We start from the raw sequence: 7,711 nt of genomic DNA on the forward strand, positions 1-7,711 counted from the left end.
AGGAACACGCCTAGCATATGATAGACTTACCAATAATACGTAAATCCTTGGGCAGGATTCTTCGTTTTCCTCGAACACCGCACATTAGCACAAGTACATCAAATGTAAAATGTTGGTAAGTTGCGCCCAAATGTATTATCCACAAAAGTGCCTGTATAGCCTTTTGTTCCAAACACGATACTAGCTACTAGTAATTCTTTTGAAAAAACGTCGCGCCAATCCCTAAGAAAAATGTACTGTAACGCGCACGGCACACATATAGGCATATAGCACGCTTCCTTCCTCGCGCGCAGCGTCTGGCTTCTCTTCATCCCACGGTGCCACCTCTCGAGCATAAACGGAGCGCAGAAACGAAGCAGAGACACGGCTCGGGATTGGCACACCGAGCAAGGAGCAAGAGTCTGCGCGACGAGTCCATGCCATTGCCCATTGCCAATGTCATCTGACTGACTCGTGTCTCCACCCTCAGGTCAGGTCAGGTAGATAGCGGCCGGCTATTCGCTGCCACGCCCCAGGCAGGCCAGGCTATTCGCTCGTCGTGGCCACGAGACCGAACCGGCAAACGATGGGAGGAGAGAAGATAAGCTCACAGGCCAGGCCAGCCAGCAACTCCGACCCCTTTCCGGCGGACTCGACGGGTGACCAAGAAGCTCCAGGCGTCGAGATCACGCGCGTGTTCAGCCCCTCACAGTGAGCCGCGCCTGGCTGCCTGGCTTATCCGCAGGCAGGTAAGGTTCACCGCTCACGGTCACGGCCTGCCCGGAGTTTTTTTGCTGTTGTTGCCTTGCGGCCGGCTACAACGCAGGGGGGATCCGGAGAGGGTCCCGGGCTCCCGGCCGGGGCGGCGCACCATGACGTGACGTGAACTCGTACGTGGCGCCGCCGCCGCCGTCCCCTGCCCGGCGGCTGCACGTCGCCGATCGATTGGACGACCTGTTTTTATATGTGCGTGGTACGAGTGGCCCGGGGGCAAAATCGCGCAGGCGCAGCACAATCCCCAGCCAGCCTGCTGCTCTCGTGGCTGCAGGGATGCTTTTGGAAATTCGTCTCTTCTTTGTTTATTCTGCGCTCATCAGAGCACGGCATTCTTTGTTCTCTTGTTTTCGGAGAATGATAGGAGTAGGGACAACCGGTAGCATGGAGAGACCGCGAGTTTTTTTTTTTTTTTTTGGCAGAGGAGAGACCGCGAGTTGGGAGGAACGTGTTGTGAGGGGCGCGGTGCGGCGCTTGTGAAAGTAGACACGCGATGAATTTGGACGTGGAACCGGAAGTTTTGGGCACGCAAAAAATGCATGGCTGACCCGCCCGGCAACCAGCTAGGACTCTGGCCGGCTCACGACCAGCAAGCAATGAAGAATTTCAACTCTAAAGACGATTGACCGCGCTTGTTGATTGTGATCCCGACACCTGAAAACGACTGACCGCATGTATTCGTTTGTGTTCTACGCACCCTTGTTGTTCGGTGCACTTCACGGCCACAAATCAAGTGCTGTTTTTCGTTTTTTTTTGGAAATTAGTTTGTCTCCTTATTAATGGCTGGTCATAGTATAGAATGTGGTCTAGCTAGCTCGTTCTATATTTGTTCTTGTTCCATAGGGGAATAATTTCCCTCTCTTTTGGAAATTGATCTATATATAGGTCAACCGATTATGAGGGCAAAACCTTGATATATACCTCTTAATTAATTTTCTTCTCTCCACACATAGATTATTACAATTTATCCGAGATTTTTGTAGATCGAGTAGTGCCGTGCTCTATCCCCCCTCCATATGTGGCTGTGTGCGGTTGCAGAGGCCGGAGACATATCCATTTTCTAAAAAAATGGGGGTTTTCCAGTTTTCTCAAGTATTAAAAAAACAGAGCCAAGGGTATAATGGTCAATTCCTCTTTAGAAAATCATAATAGACACACACACACACACTTCCTCTAAATAGCACATAATTTGATTAAATAATTTACAACTAGAAACTGAACTTGAAACCGAAATGTTCTCCCACTTTTGACCCGCGTATTTAGCGTCCGTTTTGGCTCAACGCCCCGCTTTGATGCAACAAAAAAATGATGTTGACCATGGGTTTGTAGCAGCATGGTTTGAACCAATACCAAGATTTGGTGCAACCTAGCCCCATGCTACTATTGTGGGTGTTTTTCTCACCAGTTCTCAAAAGTAAAAACTAAATGGTAAAAATGTACTCCCTCCATCCAAGTATGATAGATATATTTCCAAACTTCAAATGTTCAAAAATAATAGCTATATTTGCTATTGGCATGGGTTGTGGCAATAAATAGCACTAGAAACGAGGAGTTCCTAATTAAAACATTGGAGGACCAACAAAAAATTTATGTTGCATTTATGAGATTGATAAACACACTTGGTGCCCTTGGTCATTGTGGCATATGGAAATATATCTATCATACTTGGATGGAGGGAGTAGTTTGTAATCAACTCACCCCGCGCTCTCTACAGGGCACAGGCACAATAGTTGATATGGTCCCCACAATGTACAGTGATTATACGATTTTTTTAGAAGATATTAGGTGGACGTCCAATACACTCAATCAATTGTCCAGATCATATGATGATTATTCATCATCTTTTCCCTGCATCTATTTTGAATCAAACGTTCAATATTCTTTCTCTAAAATAACACCTAATTTGATTAGAAAAAACTTGCTATTAGAAATTGAAGATGCTGTCTCGCTTTTGACCCAAGTATTCTAGGTCCGTTTTGGATGGACGCCCTGCTTTGATGTAACAAGAAACCGAAGTTGACCATAATTTGTAGCCATGGTTTCAGCAAAAGCCAAATTTTGGTGAGTCTAGCCCCACATGGAGGTAAAAAGGAATTCTAAATATCTGAAGAGCCCGTAATTAACTTAACATGGCTCACTCTGGCATGATCTAGTTGAAGCCCCAATTCACTCTTTTTTCCCCAAGGATGCATTAATCCTTTCTAGAAGTTAGTGAGGTGAAGATCCAACCGTTAATTATGCCCAAATCTTACGGTCGCAAAAAACTTATGCCCAAATCTTCACACATCCTAATTTTCTTCTCCATGCATATATTACAATTCAGCTTTAGTTTAATTATAAAGTAAGTTTAATTATAACCGCTCTTAGTCTATAGTGACACCTAAGTTTAATTAGAAAAAAATTACTGCATACTAGAAACTGAAGATGCTTTTCTGCTTTTGATCCGAGTATTCAAGTCCGTTTTGGACCGCCGCATGGATAAACCGATGATGTAGCCACTAGCCATGGTTTGGATTGAAGCCCAATATTTAACTCGTCTAGCACTATAGGCTGCAATTTCAAACGCTTTTCACGTAAACTCTCAGGAATTTGAACGCTTTTGACGTAAACATTAACCATTTGTTGGTCAGGTGAAAACCCAAGAATCCCATATTGTTTAAGAGCTGCTCGTGTACAAGGCACTTTTTGTCAAACCTCCTTTCCCCCCTCGTGGGACCACCACACTTTTTTCGTTAGGAGCTCATTGATCCCCCAAGAAGAAAAATAAAAAGGAGAATTGTACGACGTGGCACAGCTGCCTAGTCGTGGTTGGGGTGCAACGTGGGGTGTGTTTAGTTCCCACAAAATTTTCAAACTTTCCAAACTTTCCATCACATCCCCTATCATATCGAAACATTAAATATAGCAAATGACACATGCTTGGAGTACTAAATGTAGTTAAATAAAAAAACTAATTGCATAGTTTTGATGTACGTTGCGAGACGAATCTTTTTGAGCCTAGTTAGGTCATGGTAGGATAATATTTACCACAAACAAACGAAAAGTGCTACAGTGTGCTACAGTGACTGATGTAACTTTTTATCCCACATTTTCCTCTCATCTAAACACAGCCGTGCTCGCCACTAATGTCAGCTTGCTTCCTGACAGGGCTTCCTAAGCATTAGCTGAACTGGGTTTTGTTAGACTAACCCCACTTGTAAAATAAAGCTAAGGTTCCTAAAACTGGCCATTGGTTGGACGAACCATTTGCGTCCGGCATGCCTTCTTTGTTAATCTCTCACGTCAGCTTCCTAGTGAAGCCTGGGTCCAATTTGACAAAAGATGTCTGGACCATCCATACATCTTGCGGGGCCAGTATTGCACTCGAGGATTTTTCCATCTTTGCAACAAAAAAATCTACGCACGTGATCCAACCACGCTACGTCATCATGCTTATATGTTACTCCATCTGTTTCAAATTGTAAGTTATTTCAACTTTTCTTGGAGAATCAACTATTTTTATGTTTGATCAAAATTATAGAAAAGATTACAAAGATTTATAGCACCAAATAGACATACTATGTAAGTAAATGAAAGATCTGATGTACTTATTTGATATCATAAATATTAGTATTTTATTGTACAAAATTTGATCAAATTTAAAAACGATGATGCTACTTGGACGAAGGTATTTATCAAAAAAGTTTGAATGAGTTATCTTAAAGTAAATTCCAGAGGCAACAAAGTAACTAAAACTCAAATGAAAAAAAAAGTAGCACGGCCATCGCTCATGATTAGCATCGGATGATGCGAAATGGAGTCCCAATCTCCATAATTTGCATGATGCTGCCTCGAGTCCCTAAGCCGCAGCCCGCAGTCGTGGCGATTCATTCATGCGCCTAAACGTTAAACATGAAAAAGTATCTGGAGTTTTTAAAAAAATTATCAGAGTTAAAAATAGTCAGAAAGCAACTGCACTTGCTGCAAGTTCGTAGCGGCGGCTCACACTCCCCTCACCCGAGAGGTCCGGAGGCCCGGCCACCCTCGGCTCACCGGTCGACACGCGTCCACCTAACGGTAGACCTAACGGAAGGAATCTGCCCGTGGCGGCGCTGTCACCGTCCGCGCGGATTCCGCACCGGGTGCCGAGCTTACCCGCCGCCGTGGCACCCAAGCGGTGACTCTTACGGTGGGTCCCCGCAGGTGTGGGTAGCAGATTCCGGTGAGCGTAGCGCGCGGGGCGATGCGCGCCGTGGGTCCCGGATGGGAGGGCCCGCGGAATCCGACGGTGGGCCGCACGGTTCGTGTCCTGTGGTGGTGCCGTGTCGCTTTGGGTTTGGTTTGGAGGGACTAGCCTGGTGTAAACGAGGGCTCGGTGATGGGGTCTAATCACCAATTTGCCATTGGTCTCAGGCAACGGAAAACTCAGAGCAGAACTGCCGTCTTCAGAGATTCAGACAGAGTGCTGCACGCAGATGCTCGTGCGAGCAGCGAATTGCATCAAACTTCACCTTCCAGATGTGTCAAGGTACTTGCGACAATAATGAAGCCTGAAAAGGAAGGTCGAGCGAGCTGCATCGAGCTTTAGCTTTCAGATTAGTCTTGGAGGCATTTGCTGCTGTCATCACTGAAAGAAGCAGGCAGGGCTGAAATGTTCTTCGTCGAGCGACCTTTTTGACTACTGATGAGTACTGAGAGGCGTTATCAGCCACCAACCGTTGACCATATGGGCACAGGGCACCACTGCTCCGAGCGAGCTCACATCTGCATTTACGTACACGCGGCCGTGCTTATCACCGATCAACAGGAGACAGCTACTTGCTGCCAGATGCCAATTGGGAGGCTTTGCCCTATTTTACGCAATCCCAGTGACCAGAACAGCCAAATGCTCAGGATTGGTTACTAATAAATCATACGATTGTTAGAGTGTTACCACTAGTAGTTAATGTATTTTGCACCAGCAGAGTAGTGTGCATAATTGTGAAGCTCAGTACACGCCCGTACGCATACGTTGTCTCTTGCACGAGAATGTAGCGATGGGATGAAGCCGGCAACACGCATGGCATCCCAAAGCCAAATCAGGGTGGCCTTTCCTTCTCTGGATTTTGGCATCTTGTAGCCACCAGTATCTTTCATGCTTGCGTGTGTGGGTGTGTCCCTGTACCTTGGTGGTCCTCTCTCTGTTGATGGGTAGGAGTAGCTAGATTTCATATTCCAGCCGCTCGAACAAACGACGAATGCTAGAGTTTGTGTGGACGTGCAAGTGCACCGGCTGACGGCTCAGAGAGAGAGAGAGAGAGAGAGAGAGAGAGAGAGAGAGAGAGAGAGAGAGAGAGAGAGAGAGAGAGAGAGATGATTGATTACAGATAGCTAGCTCCTGTAGCTCTAACAAAGCGATGCAGTTCATTCGGAGCTAACGAATGAGGTAGCCTTGGCATCTTCCTACCTTAGGCCAGTACTACTGCGCAATGCTGGATCAGGCGATGGATCAGCAGTCCATTTCCAGCATCTCGCCAGTCGCCACGGTACCTGTACTGGAATTCGAATAATGAATAATCCCCACCATTTTCTCACCGAGCTCCAATTATTCCATCGATGCCTTTCGCCAACAACTCACTCTGAGCTCCAGTACTAGCTTGGGTTGTTTCCACCAATCCTCCTTGTTGCCAACTGCCCAACTGCCAGCAGCAAAACCGGCCCGCAGGTAGGGGTCCTCGGGGAAGAAAGATATCTTCCGGTTACGCCAAGGAACAGCAGCCAGCCAGGCAGAGAAGCCTCAGTTCCAACAGGCGCCAGGTAGAAGCTGCCAGGCTCCACCATACGTGAAGCACGAAGTGATCAGGCCAGCAGGCCAGAGAATCTAATATCGTCGCTCTTCTCGAGCCTGACTAGCTAGTAGTACTCCTAAAACGCTATTAAAATATAAATGCAGTGATTTGCATTGGTCAGGCTTGCTAATCTACTCCTAGTAGTATTACTCTTGCTTGCTTCTTAATTAAGTACTACTAGTAGTAGCTCTACTATATTCGCCAGTTTAACAACTCCAACTCTTGTCCACAGTCCACACCTTTACGTACGCCAACAAGTTGCCAAGCAAAGCCACTTTAGCTAGCCTTCGTCCTTTTCGCGAGGTAAAAAGTGAGCCGCAATGGAATAATCCGGCCATCGCCGAAAGGACGGCGGCAAAATTCGCCATAGATTTCGAGACGCATATTCGCAAACTTGCAGGTTTTCTTTCGGTTTTTTTTTTCTAAATTGTTTCTGGGAGAGCGGGGCGCTCTCGGCTCGGTGTCGGCCGCTCGCTAGGCTACCTTGTTGGCGTCGGCGATGGCGACACTCCCGGCGCCGCCCGTGCAGTGCCACATCATGTAACGTCGTCCGATCGCCGGCGGCGAAGCGCTCGCTGGGTCCGAGTCGCCGTCGTCAAGACTCAAGAGGCAGCTTTTGACCAGCCGTGATTTTAGTTAAGTTAATTAGCCAATTGGAGGGGGGCAGGTTTACTTGGACCTGCAGCCTGACAGAAACTTTGATGACGATCGGTTTCGTTGTTGGACTCGGAAATTTCTGCCACCAATGACAATGAGGCCGCTAACTAACCAGCTGCAGTGGAAAATAAATGTACAGTAGACTTTGCAGTAACTCGTGACGCTGACGCCATCCGTTTGTGCCGGATCTACAAAGGGTAAAATGAAAAAAAAAACATGTAGCGTGAGATAGGTAGTTAAGTATCGCTATGCTTAGCGCGGGGAGGTGTCGCTAACGTGCGGGCTAGCAATTTCATAATACAGGGTTTTCTTGCAGGCTATGATTGGCGTCCTCGTGTAAAATTCAAAGGCGAGAGGGAATCTTGGGGTGAGGTCGCCGGGCGGAGATTCCGTAGCCTCGCGGTATCCAGAATCTCCTATCATTGCTCCAACCCACAAGTACAACGGAGCTGCACTTAGCGTGACGACAAGATGCAATTTGCCAAACAAAGACG

The sequence above is a fragment of the Panicum virgatum genome, chromosome 9N, assembly GCF_016808335.1.
Source record: "Panicum virgatum strain AP13 chromosome 9N, P.virgatum_v5, whole genome shotgun sequence".
Classification (NCBI taxonomy): domain Eukaryota; kingdom Viridiplantae; phylum Streptophyta; class Magnoliopsida; order Poales; family Poaceae; genus Panicum; species Panicum virgatum.